Below are 19964 nucleotides of genomic sequence, written 5' to 3'. Positions count from 1 at the left end.
AGGAGACTGTGGGAGTGTATGCAGAGGGAAGAGGAGGGGACGCTGGAGTCACACCTTGTCCCACAGCACTGGGTTGGAAACACATGTCCACAGCTCCTTCATAGTGAGTACACTCAGTCCTGGGGTGTGAAGGGACAGCGATTCATCCCTGGGATTCAGAGCCATGGGGTAGGGTTAGGGTCTTCACACCAGAGGAAAGGCATGCAGCTCCGTGCAAGGCTTGGCTGCTTGCTGTTGCTGTAAGACCCACAGGACCAGAGCCTCAAACAGAAGAATAGATTGAGTTGTCAGACCTGCTAAAGAAGATGGAGACCAGCCATTGGCCTCATCTCCCCTCTCACCCTAAACTGAACGAGCGAATCATGATTTTATCACATTTAACGGCAGCCACACAACCTCATCTGGACACAAGGATGTGGCTCCTGGCTTACACCACGTTCAGCATCAGCACAGGCCCCAAAGCCTCTAGTTCCTGGGTCTCAGATATGTCCTGTTGGAACCACTTGCTAGGACAAGGCTCACACTCTGGGTGGGAGCAAGTGGGTGAGGCTTAACTGTCAGAAACGCTTTACTCAAACCGGGGCTGTGGACAGGCCATGCGTACAGGCCGTGAGCCTTGCAGAACAGAACAGATGTTCCTCAGAACACACATCACATGGGGACACTGGGTCATACTGATGCTCAGGGTCACTCACACACTGACTTCCTCCTTACTATTGGTTTCTGTCATTCTTGCTGAAATTTAGAGACCATGTGTCCTGCACAAGTGTGGAGTTCTTGGTCCCATGTCCCCAGAAGCAGCTGGAACAGGCAAGCCTAGGTTCACCCCTCCAGTGGGTTCACGGGCCTCACACAGCTAACGGTGTAACTAGGTCAAGCACCATTTTAGCGTCTTCTCAATCATTTGAATTTCTTCCATCAAAGTTCCTGTCCAAATGTGTCACAAAGGTGATCTTGGCTTTTCCTTAGTGGTTTTGTGATTTCTCTGTTTTAACATAGTTTCTTGGTTGTACCGTAAGAAGTTTCACCCTTCCTGGAACCTGGTCTTTGTGTTTGTTCTGTGTCATCTTGGATTCTTGATTTTAATGTGGCTAAATTATTCCCTCATTTTAAATCTGTTGTTAAGGCTTTCTAGATCTTGTCTCAAAATCATTCTCTACTCTGAATATATAAAAACCTTGTATTGTCATCTAAATTCTTGTGTTTCAATTTTTATTCCTTTTCTTAAACTTATCTAATTTTGTTTATGTATCTTTACTAGTTTTAGAATTTCATGCATGCATTGTAATTACACTTCCCATGTCCCCCCGCCCCCTCCAACTGCCTCTCAAACTCGTGACCTCGTCTCCTTTAATTATGACTGTGACCTGCCGGGGATGTAGCTCAGTGGAAGAGTGCTTAGCAAGTTATTGCTGTCACACACATGGTCACATGCATGTACACATACATACAACCTACTGAGTCCACTTAAAGTTGCTCATATGTGCTTACAGCTAACCACTTGGGATTGAATAACCAACCAGTGGGCCCATCACCAGCAGAGACTGTTTCTCTATCTCTCAGTAGCCACTGATAGCTCATTTTTTCTGCAAAAAGAAACCTTTTTGATGAGGGGTGAAAACTACACTTATCAGGTAAGACTGGTGCACGAGCTAAGTATTTGGAGTTAGGTCATGGATGTCCCACTTAAAATTCAAAAGAAGCTACTCTCTTGGGAAAAAGTTACATCCCATTTTATTTTTCTGATGTGAGCTAGCTGCTGCCATGCTCCCTCCATGATCACCATGGTTTTTTGTTTGTTTGTTTGTTTTGTTTTGTTTTGTTTTTTATGATTTATTTATTTATTTGTTATTACGTATACAGTGCTCTGCCTGCAAGTACACCTGTGGACCAGAAGAGGGCACCAGATCACATTATAGATGACTGTGAGCCACCATGTGGTTGCTGGGAATTGAACTCAGGGCCTCTGGAAGAGCAGCCAGTGCTCTTAACCTCTGAGCCATCTCTCCAGCCTGATCACCATGTCTTAAGTCTTCCCACTGCACACAACTCCTTCAGGACAAGCCACACTCCAAGGTTTAGGGGACTCCTGGTTTTTATCTCCAACATTAAAAAAATAATAATTTTAGATTTGATTATTGAATGAATATATATATATATATATATATATATATATATATATATATATATATATATATATATATATATATATATTTGTACATGGTCACCACATGATTTCCTTGGGATGGAGCCACTGAGTTAAAACTATATGGCCAACTTGACAATATCTAAAATTGTCTTGAGACAAGGACTCTGGATATGTCTGTGAGGAATTCTCTAGGTTAAGTGAGGTGGGGTGACCCCTCCCCAAGTATAAGCATCATCATTCTGTGATCTGGGACCTCACAGCTCAGAGAAGGAAGAGAGTGCATGCAGCACCAGCACCAGGCTCACTATGGCATCGCCTACCTTGTGCCCCTGCTGCCATGCCTGCCCCATGACAGACCAGCCAACCCTCCAACAAGGAAACCAAAAACAAACAACAAAAAAACCTCCTTCCTTGTGTTTTCCAGGTGTTTTGTTGCAGAAATTAGAAAAGTAACTAGTACATTGAGTTTTATATCTTCCTGTCAGAAAAACAAAATAGTTCCCCCTTGAAATTATTAAAAAAAATTCCCCCAACTTTTCTTATAATACTTGTAAAATTCCATTATATTTTTAAGTCTTTGAGCCATCTGGACTTTATTTTGGGGGAAGGAGCTTGGGAGAAATCCAGCTATATATTTTCCAAATGTCTGGCCAGTTGTCCCCAGATCACTACTGAATAATATATCTTTCCCCCACTGATTTAAAATGCCATCATTACCATGCACCAAATCCCCATATGCACTTGGGTCTATTTCTGGGATTTCTATTCTTTCCTTCAATCTGTCTGTCTCCTCTCTTGTTTGAATGTGGCACAGCAAGGCACCACAAACCATGGGAGCCTTCGTTTCTTCTCTCTGTGGTCTCATATTTGATTTTCAACATGGACTCGAGTCCATTTGATTTAGGGAGGAATTTTGTTCGCTATGAACTATGGTCCCTGACATATGCGCTACTTGTTTGGAGAACACAGACTTCATGAGTGAGCCAGGCACTCCTAGCTGGGGTCGTCCTGTCGTTCAGATGCCATTGCCTTTGCATCTGCACGGAGGTGGTGCAAGAGCTCTGGATGGTCACCAGAGTGCAGTCTGTTCCCCCCTGGGGACAAGGACTTCCTACCTGTAGAACGCCATTCAGTATACGTTCAGACCAGCTTGAACTAAGCACTCTCAATTTTCTTTTTTAAAAGAATCACATTGATTTTTGCACATGCCTCTGTGTGTGTTTACATGTAGGGCATGCACATATCATGGAACACATGTAGTCCAAGGACAACTTTTGTCAGTCAACTCTCTGCTTCTGTCATGTAGAACCCAGAAGTTTAACTCTTGTCATTGTCCTCAGGACACATATCTCTATATATATGCTGTGCCGTCTGCCGACCTTTAATTTTAGTAATGCAGCATAAAAGTCATTATTTCACTTACTTATGGGAGGATTTTCCTCTGGTCATAGAATTCTGGCTTTAGCACTTTGAAGATATGAGTCTGTTATCTTCTGATCACTGCCATCTCTCCAGAGGCCAGCTGATAACTGCTTAAGAAGCCATCCTGAGACTCAGTGCCTGAGAAATAGTCGAAGGGGCCCTTCCCTAGTGTGTAAAAGCTGGCGGCCAGTGGACACGGGAGGGGCTCAGTTGTGGGGATACCGTGTGAATATTTAAGAGCTAGTGTCTACACTCAGCTCATGAGGGCACCCTCTTCCTCATGGCCAGCCCACCTGAGTCCTCAATAGTAGCAGAGGTGCTGGAGTTTGTAGACCCTCATCAAGCCTTCGTCACAGCCTCACGCTGCTGGGGAAGATGAGGAGCCTGCTTGGCCAGAGCGGGCAGCCAAGGAAGCATCAGCTGTAGTGTAGGAATGCAGCTAGAAAGGAAAGAGGAGGCCAGTGGTGTATCCCCCACATGGGGTTACCTTTCATCCTTTGGTCTTTATCTTTCCTCATCTTGGGCCTTTTCTTTTCTCCCAATAACCTCACTAGAGTGTTTCTTGGACTGTTTGCTTTCTAGAATTCCTAGTGCTTCCAGAATTTTTGTTTGACAGTTTGAACACAGTGTGGGCACCTGTTGGTCTTCATCGATGCAAATGTTCCCCCAGCGTGCACCTGCTCATTTGCTCTCCTGCCCTGTGTCCACTTCCATTCATACATTCTCCCATCCTCTTTTCTTCACTTGTTGCTTCCGTCTCCTCCCTCCCTCTGTTTCTCCTGCTGCCAGAGCCCATGATGCAGTCCTCGGTGCAGGCAGAGCATCTCCACTATTAGAATGCCCCCGTGGTCCAGCCAGTGATGCAGTCCTCAGTGCAGGCAGAGCATCCCCATTATTAGAATGCCCCAGTGGTCCAGTTGGTGATGCAGTCCTCGGCACAGGTAGAGCATCCTCACTATTAGAATGCCCCCGTGTTCCTTCCTGTCAATGGTCCATCTCTGAAAGTCTCCGCCTCCCTGCTCCTTCTGAAATGTACTGATCAGCATTATCCCGACATCGAGGTACAGCAACCCCACAGGGGCTCTCCTCTGCAGCCCTGTCAGCTTTCTGTCCCCCTTTTCTTGATCCTCTCATCCAGCCTGCACAGTAATGGCTGCGTGAGATGGAAGGTGTGCATGAAAACTGGCAGAGGCTTCAGACTAATGTCTTCTCTCTAAAGGCCTTTTCCTCAGCTCTAGCACCCAAAGCATAGGAGTGATCACATCTACAGCCATGACGAAGCTCTCTAAGCCAGTCCTCAGTTGCGCCATCATCTCACTGAGGCCATAGTCCACTGTGGAGCTCAGGGCATCTACAACATCCCCAGGCCCTGGCGAGCCCTAAACAACACTTTGCGTCCCTACTGGCTGGTTGTGTGTTATCTTTCCATTCTCCCTGACTCACACAGCACTAAGCACCATGGAAGGAAATAGCTCAGGAGCCTCTAACTCTCTGGCCTCTCAGGCCAAGCACCAGGCTCTGCTCCAACTCTGGACACTAGGCAGCGTGGGCCACACTCCTTAAGGGAGCCATTTACAGAGGCCTGACTGTGTGCAGTGGCCGAGCTCTGCACTCTGCTTGGTGCAGTGGATAGGCTAAGCCCACAAGACACCCCTGACACTCTGGACCCACAAACAGGAGACATGCCCACAATAACAGAGGTCCATGGGAACACAGGAAGCCATAGGAACAAGGCCTTGCCCATAGGGCGAAGTAATAAAGCAGAGTCTAGAGGGATGGTTCAACAGGTAAGAGCACAGGTGGCTCCTCCAGAGGGCCAGGGTTCTATTCCCAGCAACAATGCAGTAACTAACAACCACCTGTAACTGCAGTTCAAGAAGATCTCATGCCATCTCTGGCCCTCAAGGGTACTGTATGTATGTGGTGGACATGAATAAATGCAGGCAAGCATCATACATGTAAAATAAAATAATATATATTTTTAAGAATGCAGCAAGGTCTCTGGTAAATAAATCAGGACAAGTGGAAAAGACAGAAAGAAACAAAGAAAGAAAAGTCACACTCACAGGAGGTAAAGAGGCGAGTTACCCTCCACCTCAAAGCCTGAAACTGCCCCGTCTTCCACCCTCCCCCTCAGCTCAAGTGGAAGGGTGGGTGGCAGTGTTTTGTTCCGAACTGAACTGACCGCCCTATCCTGCCTTTTTGGAGAACATACTTGAATCCCAGCATCGACCACTGGCACCTGGAACTGGCAGCATTTCAACAAGTCTCAAAAACTGGTCATTTATTCTTATGTCTGGTAGCTTAGTTCTGTCCATCTCGACCTTTACTGTTTTACATTTACAGCGAAGATAAAACCTTACCTGTCTGTCACACCAGAAAAGGAGCACCTGAGTGTAACAGTGAGAATTGTCAACTTGACAGAATCTGCAATTGGCTGGATATGGGGCTTTGGGAATGCTAGCAGGGGACACCTTGGGTGCATTAGGTGACGGAAGAAGAGCTGTTCTCCGTGGGTGACACCATATTCCCTGGCTGGATCCTGGACTGTATGAGACAGGAAAGGCAGCTAGGCAACAGCAGCAGGTACCAGTGAGCAGCATCTTCTTCCTGGTTTTGCGTGCAGTGTGAGCAGCTGCTCCTTCTGCCTCGACTCCCCCTCCATGACGCACTGCACCTTGAACTGTGAGTGCAAATAACTTCTTCCACCCCTATCAGCTTTTATTGTGGTATTGTATCACAGCAACAGGGCATGAATAAATGCATTTTTCAAAAGGCAGTTATGATTTTGGTGAAAGAGCATGAGATTCATAGGAAAATAATTCCATAATTTACATGGAGGGCTGTGACAAGCATGTGTTTATAAATTCATGAAGCATACCCAAGGCTAGGAATATGTAAGCGCAGACCGTAAGCAGTGTGTGTGTGTGTGTGTGTGTGTGTGTGTGTGTGTGTGTGTGTGTGTGTATGTTGGATGATGCGCCTGCCGATCACATCTCTCCTGTTTCTCTTCAACTCCCGACTTCCTCTGACAAAAAGCATTGCTTTTTTTAAATGGAAAAAAATTAAAAAGGAAAAAAAAATACCTTCATGAGACACGATGTTCCGGACCTTGCCTGTCAGCAATGTTGTTTGGTTCCTGAGACACCAGAACCACAGTATGCATGACAGCCCCTGTGACAACACATGAGCTGCCAACACCCTGAGCACACACCTGCCAGCAGGTGCAGAAGCTCACAGCATCATGTGCAGCGGACGGCGCCCGTTCAGAGGGGATACGAACAAAGGGGGAAACTGAAGCATCCTTCTAATTTTTAAAAAATGCCGTTAAGCACCTCTGACTAGAACGAGAGGTGTGGGCCTTGTTACAGTTGGAGTGCTTAGCGCCTTGGTGGACGATGCTCACTGCTCCAATCAGTCTCTTCCAATGACCAGACCCTGCCTTACCCATTTCTGTCAGGATACAAAGCAGTTTCTCTTCAAATGCTGCCAGGGATCTGAAGAGATGTCCTGCAACAAAGCAGTTCCTGTAAGCCTATCTGGGGATCCCTGGTGCCCACTGCATTTCCGGTTGCCTCCTCAGATGTATAACCCCGAGCAGGTGCTGTCTGTGCCAGCCAATCTGGAAGCTGGCCCCACGGAGCTGTACGTGAATGCTGCCGAGCTCCAGCCCACTGGGAGTTTTCCTCTGGAGAGATGGCTTGGATGTGGTGGGTGATCGTATGCCCACCCTTCCGCCTCCCTTTGCCATGCTTGCTTTTTGATCCCCTGATCAGTCAAAGATATTGCCGGAGGCCCAGACCAGATGCAGATGGCTGGAGATGGATATAGATCCCAGGGACCTCAAACTGTAGATAAAGCCCGTGCACCATTCCCTCAACATGGATTGGCTACTGCAAATGGAAAACCAGAACTCACTTCTATCAGTTGACAGTGCATTCTGGGAAGTGTTTACCTTTGGATGTGAACATTCCATTCTTCAGACACATATATCTCTGACCACCTCTCACTGAACAGGGACAACCCAGAATACATTGTTTTCTTTGGAGCTGTAGAGTGCTATAGACACACATAAACCTACTGTGTGCAGAATGGATCTTCAGTGTCTAAACGTTACAGGATTCTTTGCAAGGAAGAGAGAGGGAACCCCTGCCTTTGGGATAGAATGCATGCTAGAGACTGTGCCTGGGAAAGAGGCATTTTGTCATGGGATTTCCTAAGTTGTGGATGGAAATGCTCACAGCTGCAGAACGGAGGCATGGTCAGGAATGTTGCTCTTCGGCTGCTGGCTGTTAGTGTCGGGCTAGCTGTATCTAAAGCCTGTGGTTAAGCCTTTCCTCAGCTCCACGCACTTGGGCAGCATAAACCGCTTTTCCTAGTGAACTATGACTGTGAGAAAAGCAGCTCACAGGCTGGGCTTTCCTTAATTATCCTTGCTTTTAACTTATGTCAATTTCTGTGTTGGGTCTTCCATGTAAAATACAGTAAAATTATTGTATATAGTTTCTATTAAATGTTAAAGTGATATGAGAATATAAAGTAAAAAAATACTGTTAAAGGAATTGGTAGTATTTTGAGAACAGGATAATATTTAACGAAATGATTTTTTTTTTTTTTTAAATACAGGGTTTCGTGTATCCCAGGCTAGCTTTTTAGCTGGGGATAGTCTTAAACTCTGGTCTTAAAGTCATGTTCCCATGGTGCCTGGGGTTACAGGCATGTGCCACACTGAGTCTGGTTTTTATTAATTACTAATCTATTTGTCACATTTACTACTGTGTCAAGAGGCATATCTGTGTAACTTTCCATTTAATTGATTGGATGCCCATTGCGAACGCCCAGCTGCTGCCACCACATTCAAACTGTGGAGAAAACTTGCAGAAACCGGATGGAATTGTCATAAATACAACTGTCATGTGTGTGGGCCTGCACACCACAGTGAACAGCCAAGAGCGATTCTCCTTAGGCCTGTGGGCAGCACTGTGAGGGTGGGCACAGATATCTAAGCCCATTTTCAGGTTTGTTTTGTGGAGGCTACTTATGAGGTGGTGCCACCTCACCCTGTTGGGCTCAGAGCAGCACAAAAAGAAAGAGCACAGGACAGTGTGTCAGCAGGACTTGAGAGGGGCCCACTGAGTAACCAGCTTCTGTGGGGCAGAGTCCTCCTCCCACCACCCGTGTCAAGCAAAGTCAGCTCCAGATGCGGGGATGAGGAACTGGGTCTTCAGCCTGCCCTCTGGCAGCACTTGGCTCTGCTCCACACCAGTCCCCTGCAGCTTATCCTGCCTGTGCCTCCTCTGGCTGCAGCCCTAGGTCTCTCCCCACCTGGCACACACCTACCTAATAGTGCTGGCAGAAGGAAGGCCCAGGTGACCAAGGTGGCTTGACAGACTGAGGGTGTGTGTCAAGTCCACAGAGCAAACAGGAAAGAAGGAAGCCACTGGAAAGATCATGACTCATGAACTACCTCAAAGTGTAAGTCGAATCTCACCGAATTCCTCTCCAGGCAGCTCAGCACAGAGAAACCTGCTCGCCCTGGGCACAAACACAGGTGCCCAGCATCACCACAGAACAGAAACGATGGTGGTCCCGGGCATGCATGAGGGCTGTGCCCTGGGGATGCTGAGCCTCCTCTGCAGCCCTCCATTATGTCTTGGACCTTTGCTAGTCCAGGCTCCACGCCTGTGTCTGAGCTGCGGCCTATTTACATGTCTGCCATTTCTCCTGGGACTCTCAGAGATGGATTGTCATGTCTTTCCTTCTGTGTTAAAAGCTTGGAGTTTGGAGGGGTTGCTGGAGGTGAGATGAGAGTGTTCTGAAGGAAGTTACTCTCAGATCTTCTTTGCACTTTGCATACCTCCTTCCACCAGGATTTAAGGTAATACTACACTCAGTAGACAAGGTTGAAACACACATCAAAGACCTCTTCTGTGGAGCCCCCTGGGCACCACACTGCAGCTTGTGCACTCCTTCCACACCACAGTGAGTGTTCGTTCCCTGATGCACAGTAGTTCTCGGTAGGCCTATCTCAGAGAGGCATGCAGGAAACTGGGCTGGGCCCTGAGGTCCAAGGTCCATAAGGAACTGTACATAATCCTGATCCATTCCAGAGAATGTAGGGCCCCAGGTCTGGTGCTCACAGGCTGTCTATGGAGACAGTCGTGGGTCCTAGAAATATCAGTGCCTAGCCTTACTCCGAAACTCTAATTGACTGACAAGAAGTGCAGCCAGAAACTTGGGATTTCAAAAGATCGCTGACAATAGGATGACTTGCCCAGGGTGCCTGTAGTACACACACACACACACACACACACACTCAATCACACACAAACAATGCATGAATACAGGGACAAGCAAGCATAGAGCAAGAATATCTAGCACCTTCCTGCAGTGGGATTGTCACTGGAGAAGAGGCCAGCTCTAGGCTGGTTCTGCCCTTTCAATCCACTCATGACTATCACCACTCCTCACCTTCACTGCCTTAGCATCCTTTCCCACAGCATCCGCAAGGGCTAGGCACAAATATTATATTAAAAACAAAAAAATAGCACAGCCTTGAAGTAAAAGGCTTAAGTGAGATAAAGTCCAGGCTGCCTGGTAGTGCCCTCTGGGGGCAAGTGACTTCCTCTAATGACCAGGACAGGACTCTCATTCTAGACTACGAGGCTATGTCCTCCTCAGAGGGTCATCACAAATGCAGCTGTCGTTCAATGGACATCTGCAAGTCAGCAGGCACTCGGTCATAGTGACATAGTTTGCTGGGAACATCTGGTTCTGTCAGTGAACATAATCTGACATTGAAAGAAAGACCGCTTCACCCACCTCCTGTCAGTAAGACTGGCTGAAAACATACAAGAACAGAGAGTGGCTCCTGGATTACTTCTGAGAGCCAATATCAAAATGGAAAACCCTCAGAGAAAAGCGTCCTTTCTGCTCAGCCTGTTTCTTATATAAAATTCACACGCATGGCCTGAGTATGCTTTCAAGCATCCGCAAGATTACCAGCATACAGCCAAGCGGCTCTGAGCTGCCCACAGCCAACACCACACCCAGGAAACTGAGGGATGAGTTGACACCTGGGTCCTGTGAGGCAAACCTGCATGCATCTCAAATTGACGGAAACAAATCAACAACAGGACTGGCCACAGCAATCCAACACATGGCTGTGCGGTTGGTTCTCTGAGCTCTGGGGACTAGTTCTGTCCACAGTGCTCGTGTAGATAATGACTGAGCTTATAGCCACAAGCTACAGATCCAAAGGGTTGAGACGCCATGGATTTCATGTTTCCCCAGTTTTGATGCATGTTTGAAAGGTGTGAACCCCAAGAATGCAAAAAGGGCATATGGACATGGTCAGTCTAGAAGACGGTCTGGAGCCGCCACAGTGTTACAAGCTCCCTCTGTGGATCCAGCCATCTGACTAATACTAAACAGATCCAGCCTTGTAATATGAAAGTATAAAGCCAGTGGTTTAAGGTGTGAAATGGACCATGATCCCCTAGCTCCGCCTTCTATTTCCTCATTCCTGCCAGTGGTTTAAGGTGTGAAATGGACCGTGATCCCCTAGCTCCGCCTTCTATTTCCTCATTCCTGCCAGTGGTTTAAGGTGTGAAATGGACTGTGATCCCCTAGCTCCGCCTTCTATTTCCTCATTCCTGCCAGTGGTTTAAGGTGTGAAATGGACCGTGATCCCCTAGCTCCACCTTCTATTTCCTCATTCCTGCCAGTGGTTTAAGGTGTGAAATGGACCGTGATCCCCTAGCTCTGCCTTCTATTTCCTCATTCCTACTCCTATCACCACTATCTTCATCAACAAGACCTCATTTCATCAACATCATCACAACCGTCATCATCCCCATCAGCACCACCATCACCACCATCTCTGTCTTCACTGTCACCATCCTCATCATAACCATCACTGCAGTATTTACCATCACCATCATCAGTAGGTCATCATCAACATCATCACAATTGTCGTTATCATCATCATCACCATCACCATCATCACCACCATCACTACCACCATCTCTGTCTTGACTATCACCACCCTCATCGTCACCATCAGTGCAGTATTTATCATCCTCACTGCCATCAGTACGGTCATCATCAGCATCACTCTGGTTATTGGCCTTATGTACAACCATCAATGTTATCTTTGTCATCATCGTCATGGAAATCATCATCATCATAGCAGCATCCCCATCATCATCATCATCATGTTTATCCTGGTTGTCATAGCCACCATTGCCAGTGTCATCGCCGCCAGCATCTCTTTCATCGGCGTCACTCCATCATCCTTGTCATCTTCAGAGTTGCCATGGCATTTGGTAAATCTCTCATCTGTGTGCTAGCATCTACGATAGGCTTTGGTTCCATAATCATCAACTATTAGGTAAAAGGTGTTATTCCCATGTTAGACAAAAGGAGAACACAGTTGTGTAGACGATGTGGCTCAGATTACAGATGGGAGCCAGACAGTTTAGGTATCAATCTGGAACACATGTCCCTAGCTCTGTGGTTGTAGGAAGTCTTCCTATAGCTTGGCTAAATGTCCTTCATAACAAGACACAGAGTACTGTCGCTCAGAGTAGGGTATTTACTGAAAACAATTTTGCATTGCAATTTGTGAAGTCTTCAATGGCAAACTACTCATTTGCATTGATTTGCATATCCATGCAGATTTATCTTCCATGCTAATGATGTTCATGCTAAAGACCACAGAAGTAATAACAAGAGCTCACAGCCCCCCCCCCTCAGGCTTCTCTGCACAAGGCATGAGGGCACCTCAGGGTGGCTTGCAGAACTTTAGAGTAGGAACCCTCTGTAAAAGCCCTCGGGCCTGACAGTTCTCAGCTCCGAATGCTCATTAGAGTCACCTTAGGGATCTTCCCAAAGGTAGGAAAGGAAAGGTCAAAGCTGTGTTCATGCTGGAGAGTCTCATCTCACTGTGCTCACTGAAGCCTAGGCTTCCCCGTGTTTCCTGAACGCTGCCAGATATTGCCAGCAGGGCAGCCAAACTTCATCTTACAGGTGAGAGATATGACAAGTGCCTTCCTGTGCTTGCCCTCGTGTTCCTGACTCCCACCCCACTGTGCTTGGACCTAGAAATCACAACCATGTGCCCAGACACACACCCAGCTGTGCACACAGCAGGGCTGCAGTTCACATTAATAAAACGAGACAGTATTCCGTAAGAAACAGACCTAAAAATTCATGGTTTGGGCAGTCTGGTTGTATTGCCTGTTTTGTTTGTTTGTTTTATTTTTGTTTTTTAAGAATAGAGAGACAAAAAAAAAAATGAGTTGGCACACCCTTGTTGCAGTAACGTACAGTGCTTAACATCTTCTGAGCACATCCCTACCCCCCTGAAACACACAGGGGCAGCAGCTAAGTCTCCCAGATCTCCAATGAGGCCAAGAGCTGCCACTGGTGCCACACAGCTAGAGACACGCTTGAGGAAGTGGGATCTACCGACCGCCATCATAAACGGAGGCTAGGACGATTGCAAAGCAGAAATAGAAGAATTCTATCTGGACATAGGTTGTATTGAGATATTATTCTAGCTTTCTATGGCCACAAGCAGGCGGGAAATGCCGCAAACTATGTTCTTTCTGGCGAAGAACCAGGACAGGCCTGTTCCATGGGCTCCTAGGAATGACGTCACACATTTCAAGAGTGGCACACGCGATGTACTGATTTTCATTGGTTTTAATTTATTTATTTATTTTTACATTTCTATCGTTTTAGAATCTTAGGGGTACTCGCTGGGGGAGCACTCAGCGCTCTGGAAAATCAGAGAAGGCAAACGATAAGAGAAGGGAGCACGCAGGACTCAAAACTCACTCTCCTCACCAGTGGCACTCCTCCAGCTAAGCGAGGCAAGCATGCCGAGAGGAGAGGAGCACAGTGGCAACTCAGGGTGTCGGTGAGTTTGACCCGACCCCAGCTGTTACCACCTGAAGCACATCATGGTGTAAAAACAGTGACACGCCAGGAGCAGGGCTTGTCTCGGCAGGGTCCTGCAGCCACTTAAGACCCTAAGAAATTGGAGTGAGGCATCTGGTGGGTGGACAGGAGACGCTGGGTCTCCTCAGTGGGTCCATTTACTCACAGATAGGGATCTTAGCCCTGCAAATATCCTGGACATTGAGCATCCATGGCAAGGGTCTCTGCTGGCATAGAAAGGCCTAAACCCAGGTCCTTTTCGGACGTGGTGAGTCTGTGCTTGAAGTTAATCTGGCCTGGAGACGCTGCTACTAGAATGCGTCCATTCATTTCAGGATGCCTCAACTCCTTCACCATTTAACAATGCTCAGGAAACTGGGGCCTAACCTCTGACCATCTGACTGCAGGCTAACAGCAGAATAAACCTGCCCAGGCATCTTGGGGTTTGAAGACCCAGGGGCCAATGCCAGTTCAATGTCCTCCATGTTAAAGGCAATTGTATTTCACTCCTTTAAACTATCAGTTTTATGCTAACAAAAAAAAAAAAAAAAAAAATCAGTTTGATTTCTTCTGTAAGGGGAGGAAAGAACAAAAAAGCAAAACATCCTGCCCCCTGGTGACAACTGACACCAGTGTGAATCTCAGAAAGAATTTGCCCAGAGTACCAAGGTCCACACAACTGATTTCAAGCCAAATAAATAAATAAGGAGGTAAGGAAGTGACTCCCCTTAAACACAAATTGTTTCTCTCGCTCCTGAATATTAAAGCCACAAAAAAAACTATTTCCTGAGTGAGTGGCCAGCCAATCCCTCTGCCTTGAAGGCATCGTGGCTGACTCACTCCACCTGGTCAAACTCATGTTTCAAGAGAACAAGACAACACAGGGCACGCACAAGACAGTTCAGCTCGCTGCACTCCTGTTTCCAGCCCAGTAGCTGTTCTTGTAGGTCATATATGTGTATATGACCATGCATGGACGTGGGAGAGTGTGCCTGCATGTGTGTACACTCTTCATGTAAGCACTAACGGAGCCTGTGTGGTCAATCTTGGTTGGTAACTTGATGTGACTTGTAATCACCACTGAAAACAGATCTCTGGCCACAACTTTTGAAGGCGTGTCTATATTAGGCTAACTGATCTGGAAGGACTCGCCCTATAGGCGAACAGTACCATTCTTGGGACCGTGGACTGAGTGAAGAAAGATCAAAAAAGAAAACCTAAGCAAAATAATTCATCATTGCTTTTTTTTACTGCAGATACAACATGACCGGCTGACTCAAGGTTCAGCTGCCACATCTTCCTTCTCCACCCTGACGGCCTATGTCCTCACACTGTGACCAAAAACCTCTTCCTCCTCAAAGTCGCTTTGTCAGATATTCTGTTGTAGCGACAGGAACGTGACTACTTCAGGACATGTAAGTAACCATCTCCTCTCTGCCACGCCCTAACTAACACAGAAGAAGAGTACAGGCTCACGTGGTCCTCACATTGTCCACAGCGCACACTGATCCTACGACCTTGGTGAAGCAAGCAGGGAGCTCTGTCAGAGAAAGAACCTGAAGGTCGCTCGTCGCTTGTGTCTGGGTGGCATCCTGCCAGTGTGTCACTAGCAACTAACATCTAAGGCCAGAGTTTGCTTCCTGGCAGATGAGGACTATGTCTGCCCTCCACAGCTCAGGATGCAGCAGCATCTAAATAAACAATAACGTATACATGTAACCCCGACGAACACAGAAGGTTATTGCCCCTCAGCCCCGATAGGACATGCTGTCTATTGACACAGCTGTGGAAAGCTCAGGAACACTGGGACCGAACCCAGACTGGAACAGGTTCCAGCTTAGGCCCTGCTCTCCCTCGTCTCAGGCAGCGATGAGTGCTGCATGGATGACAGTACCGCATGGGCCAGCTAGCCCCCTACAATGGGCTCACAGTATCTAGATGCCACCTCCCTGGGAACTACACTTCCAAAGGTGCCAACCATAAATGCCCCCTCAGATGAGATGCCCAAGGCTAGTCACAGCATGTGCTGGGCCCGGAAGCTGCCTACACTCCTCCACCCCAGCTCCCCTACAGGGGAAGATTGATACTACAAAGTCATGGAACGACTGTGGCAGGCCTGCAGAGAGCCATTTGCCACACCCCACAGGCTGGACACTCTGAACAGAATCCTGCTTTGACAGCAGAGGCCCTGTGTGCTTCCTGAACTGCGTGGCACCGGTGCTCGATGATCACTTAGTCTCTCGGTCATGAATGAAAATACTTAACAGTTTGATGATCTCAGGGACCCATTTCCAATGCCCTGAGAAAAACAAATCAAATTTATACCAGGACTTAGCAGATCTCTCTAGCGTTGTGGCAAGCGTAGCTCAGAATCCTATGGCAGAGGAGCTGAAGAAATGGCAAACAGCACCAACAAGAACAAAATGTCCTTCCTGCAGCAAGCCATGCTCTCGCTAGCCAAAGCATCCTATACGGACCTGCTTTACCAAGGTATGTCGACAACAGAGCCTTAGGTGGGCTTTAGCTGAGACAGTGACCCATACAAAGGGTACAATCTCACCCTTCCATCCCTCTAGGCCCTCACCCCTGGAGGAAGACTGCAGATCAGAGAGAGACTAGGTGTACACTCCCTGCCCCTCCTTCCTTCACAATGTAGCATCATCTCCAAGGCAACCGGTTTCCCTACTCCCTAGCAACAGGGGCTTTACAAACTGCAGAACACATTTAGGGACACTGGCCCAAAGAAGAGTCGGGAGGTCTGGATGGCCCTGATGTGTATTCATTAGAAATTTAAACTTGGCTTCCAAAGATCGCTCACCAGTATAACAGTCACCAATGGTAAACACAGCTTGAATACTGATTTTTGAAAAGCAAGTTGGCTACAAACACCTTTTTAAAAAAACAAAAGGTTTTGTGCATCTGAAAGACAAAAACTGTACCTTTCCTGGTGACCGATCTGTTTAATCTGTGCTACCTGGGTACCACTCACAACAGGAGCATCCAGATAGGTGTCAAACTCAGCCAGGGTAGACGAGTCAGGCCAGAAGATGGCGGAAGAGGATATTGAAGCAGACAGGCCTGGGACATGAATGTTGTCCCTGTTCTCTCTCTCTCTCTCTCTCTCTCTCTCTCTCTCTCTCTCTCTCTCTCTCTCTCTCTCTCTCTCTCTTTTTTTTTTGCCATACACCCAGAGCAGCCCATACACTATTACTGGTCATTAATCACGTCAAAACTAATTGTAGAGAGAAGAAACACAGCTATATCTGTAGAAACTCTAAGTGTGCTATTTAATGGAAAAGCTGTTTCAGTCCTCAGCATGGGGTGGCAGAAACAGATAAATGTCCCACAGGTTGGTGCTACACAGGCTAGATGCCGAGAGCTGGACATTGTTGGCTGGGCCCAGGAGCTGCCTGTCCACACTCCTCCCCGCCAGTTGCTGTGACGATCACTACCATGACTGGAAGTCAGATACCTGGAAAGACTCACAACACAGAACCCTGGCAGGACTACAGGGAGCTTGCTGCCATATAACTGACTGGCCTATGAGAAAGGATGGTTATGAGTGGCAGCTGGCCCAAGCCTGCCCCCAGGGGAGCTGGAAGTGAACGAAGGAAAGCATGCAAATGAGTTCTCTCAGCTACATGGTTCCTTATCTCCTCAGGTTCAAAACTGGTGGGTTTGAGGAGTTAACCTGACATGTGGGTAAATTCACCCAGAGACTAGAGCTAAAATGGAACATGCTGTTCCAGAGTGAGTGGCTGCAGAAGCTGATGCATGCATCCAGCCTTCATCGGGAGCAGGGCAGGAAGCCTAGCAAGAAGACAGGCAGCCTCTCGCAGGATACCTGGTCCTGCCAACGTGGGGCTGGTGGCAGTTTCCTAAAGCAGGTGGGGAGGCCAGGACAGCCGGGCTTTCTCAGGCTTTGAGAAGAAAGCAAATCTCTCACAAAAGCACCGAAACAGGATGATGCACAGTGGGACTCCAGCCAGCCTTCTTGTGCAGCCTTCTTGTGCTCCTTGGTTCCTACCCCAGCCAAGCTCTCATCAGGACTAACGTGACAGGGAAGGTGTTGGTGAGGACTCATGTGGCAGCTTCTCAAACTTCTCGGGCCCAAAAGGGAGGGAGTGGAAGCCTTTCCTCTCCACGTCCCACCATGGCGTGCGGAGAGGTCCTGGGCCCACAGGCAGGTTCAGGACAGTCCAGAAGTGTGACCCATGGATGGGCCTGCAAATTCCTCTGCAGAAGTCTTTGAGAGTGCCAGGTCCCTCCTGATCGAAGGTTAACCTGAGCTCTGCTTATCTTCATACCAGGACAGCCATTTCCTTCATCGGAGCCATCGCTGTGTGACACCGCAGCACAAGTATCAGGGATAAATAACACGCTCAAGAAAACCTCCAGTGGGCTTTATCCCCTGCTTAGACGCCCAGCGGAAGCCCAGGGGACTCACTAGAACAGAGTCTCGCTAAGCAAAGCGACTACAGGGAGAAGATTTTGGGTAGCTTGCACCCACCCCCACTTCCAGTAAATGGTCTCTGTGGCAATTGTACCGGGCGCGGGTTTCTCCCAGGCCTCCCTCCATGCTAACTCTCTTCAGCTCCTAGGAACACAGCTTCCCCAGATCCAGTCACCTGTATGCTGGCTCCCCTCCACTTCCTGGGTCACGCTTTACCGGGCGTGGGCTTACTTCTCTGAGCTCTCCTGTACTTGCTAGGGAATCTTAAGACATCATCATCATTAATTTGCTTATTCTTGCCTCCTGTCCTCATTTCTTTAACGTTGCTGTGACAAAATGGCCTGGCAAGCAGTGAATTAGAGGGAAAGGGTTTGTTTTAGCTCACGATTTCAGGTTACATTGCATCAGCCTGGGAGGTCAAGGTGGAAGGAATTTAAGACATCACATGCATAGTCAGGAGGCAGAGAGAAATGAGTGAGCGCATGCTTGTCTGTGCTGGCGCCATCCTAGTTTGCTTTGTGTCACTGTGATAAAACACTGGCCAAAACAACTTGGAGGAGAAAAAGATTTTTATCTGACTTGAAGGTTCCAGTCCATCCTTAGGTGGGAGCTTGAGGCAGAAACCGTGAAAGGAATGTTGCTTACTGGCTTGCTCAGTTGCCTTTGTCAAGGACACTTTGGACTCACTGATGATCTCCTGGGAGCCAAAAGGCTTGGGCAGTCTCTCTTCTGTGCCTCTGCCATGCACAGCACACACAACTTGTTCCGCAGGCTCAGGGGCTCTGCTACACACCTGCTGCTGCCCTTGGTGGTCAGCCCGCAGTCCTGCTGTCTCCAATATTCGGAAGTCTGCACTGCAGCCAAGGCTGCCCCATCTCCAGTGGCCTCTCCTGACTTCCTCAAGGACTTTGACCTTGGCACATGTTGCCAACCTTCAGCTTTTCTCCATGACCCCCTTCAGCTGTGGGTTTTCTATTACAACTGAGGCTATACCCTCACTGGTGGCCTCTCCTGGTCTCTCCTGAGGGACAGGTCCAGACCTCAGCTGCTCCTCGCAACACTCTCGTGTCTTTAAAACCAATACATGTGGGAGACTCTTACATGTCACTTGCTGGTTTCTGCAGCCAGCTTGATGTGCAGCCTGTTGTCTCCCCCGACAGACCACAGACAGGCTCTATGTGCCGACCCTGGAGAAACAACTTCAGGAAGATTTTGCTTGAACGTTGGTGCTGGTCTCGCACTAACCACAGCTATGTCTTCGGCCCCAGCTGACCAGTGTCTGTCTTCTCAGTGAAGCACAGGTTTCGCCTCCACAGACTCTTAATACAAAATGAGACCCTCAGACTTCTCTCTGAGACTTCACAAGACAGGCTCAATATCCCGCACCCTGAGGACAACAGGGGATTGCTGGGGCGAGGAGGTGGCTGCGGGGGGTGAGGGGGGGAATGGCTAGGGCTGTATACAGTGCACTGAATTGCTCTTTCTCAGCATTCTATCTTACAAGATCCCATAAATAGCCCCATTCACTAAGCTCTAAGCACACAATAGTTTTTCCAGCCCAAAGTCCAAAATGTTTCCACAATCCTCCCATGAAACAACACAGCTATGTCTCACTCTGGTACCAACTCTGCCTTAGTTTGCTTTTTGTTGCTGTGATAAAGAGGTCTAGCCAAACACAGCCTGGGGAAGGAAAACCATTGTCCTACAGGTTGCAGTCTTATCACCAGGGAAAGTCAAGGCAGGAACTTGAAACAGAAACCACTTACTGGCTTGCTGTCTCTGGCTTGCTCAGCTGCCTCTCTTGTACAGCACAGGCCACCTGCCAAGGAAGGGCTGGACCTTTCTACATCAATTAGCAGTCATGACAATGACCCACAGGCATGCCCACAGGCCACGTGATGGAGACAGTGCCTCAGATGACATTCTCTCTTCCGGAGTCTGTCTAGAGCTATGTCCAGTGGACAAAACCCAGTTACCTACCTCCCCTAACAACTT

General features: G+C 47.9%; 1 pseudogene; it reads left to right on the top strand.

Moving 5' to 3' along the window:
- The window catches only part of LOC127195609 (KAT8 regulatory NSL complex subunit 2-like), a 68020-nt pseudogene extending 60518 nt beyond the window's left edge, over positions 1 to 7502 (top strand).
- Positions 7503 to 19964: the final 12462 nt, after the last annotated feature.

Source organism: Acomys russatus, chromosome 1, assembly GCF_903995435.1.
Source record: "Acomys russatus chromosome 1, mAcoRus1.1, whole genome shotgun sequence".
Lineage (NCBI taxonomy): Eukaryota > Metazoa > Chordata > Mammalia > Rodentia > Muridae > Acomys > Acomys russatus.
Note: the sequence above shows the minus strand (reverse complement) of the source record. Positions and strands in the feature narration are given on the sequence as shown.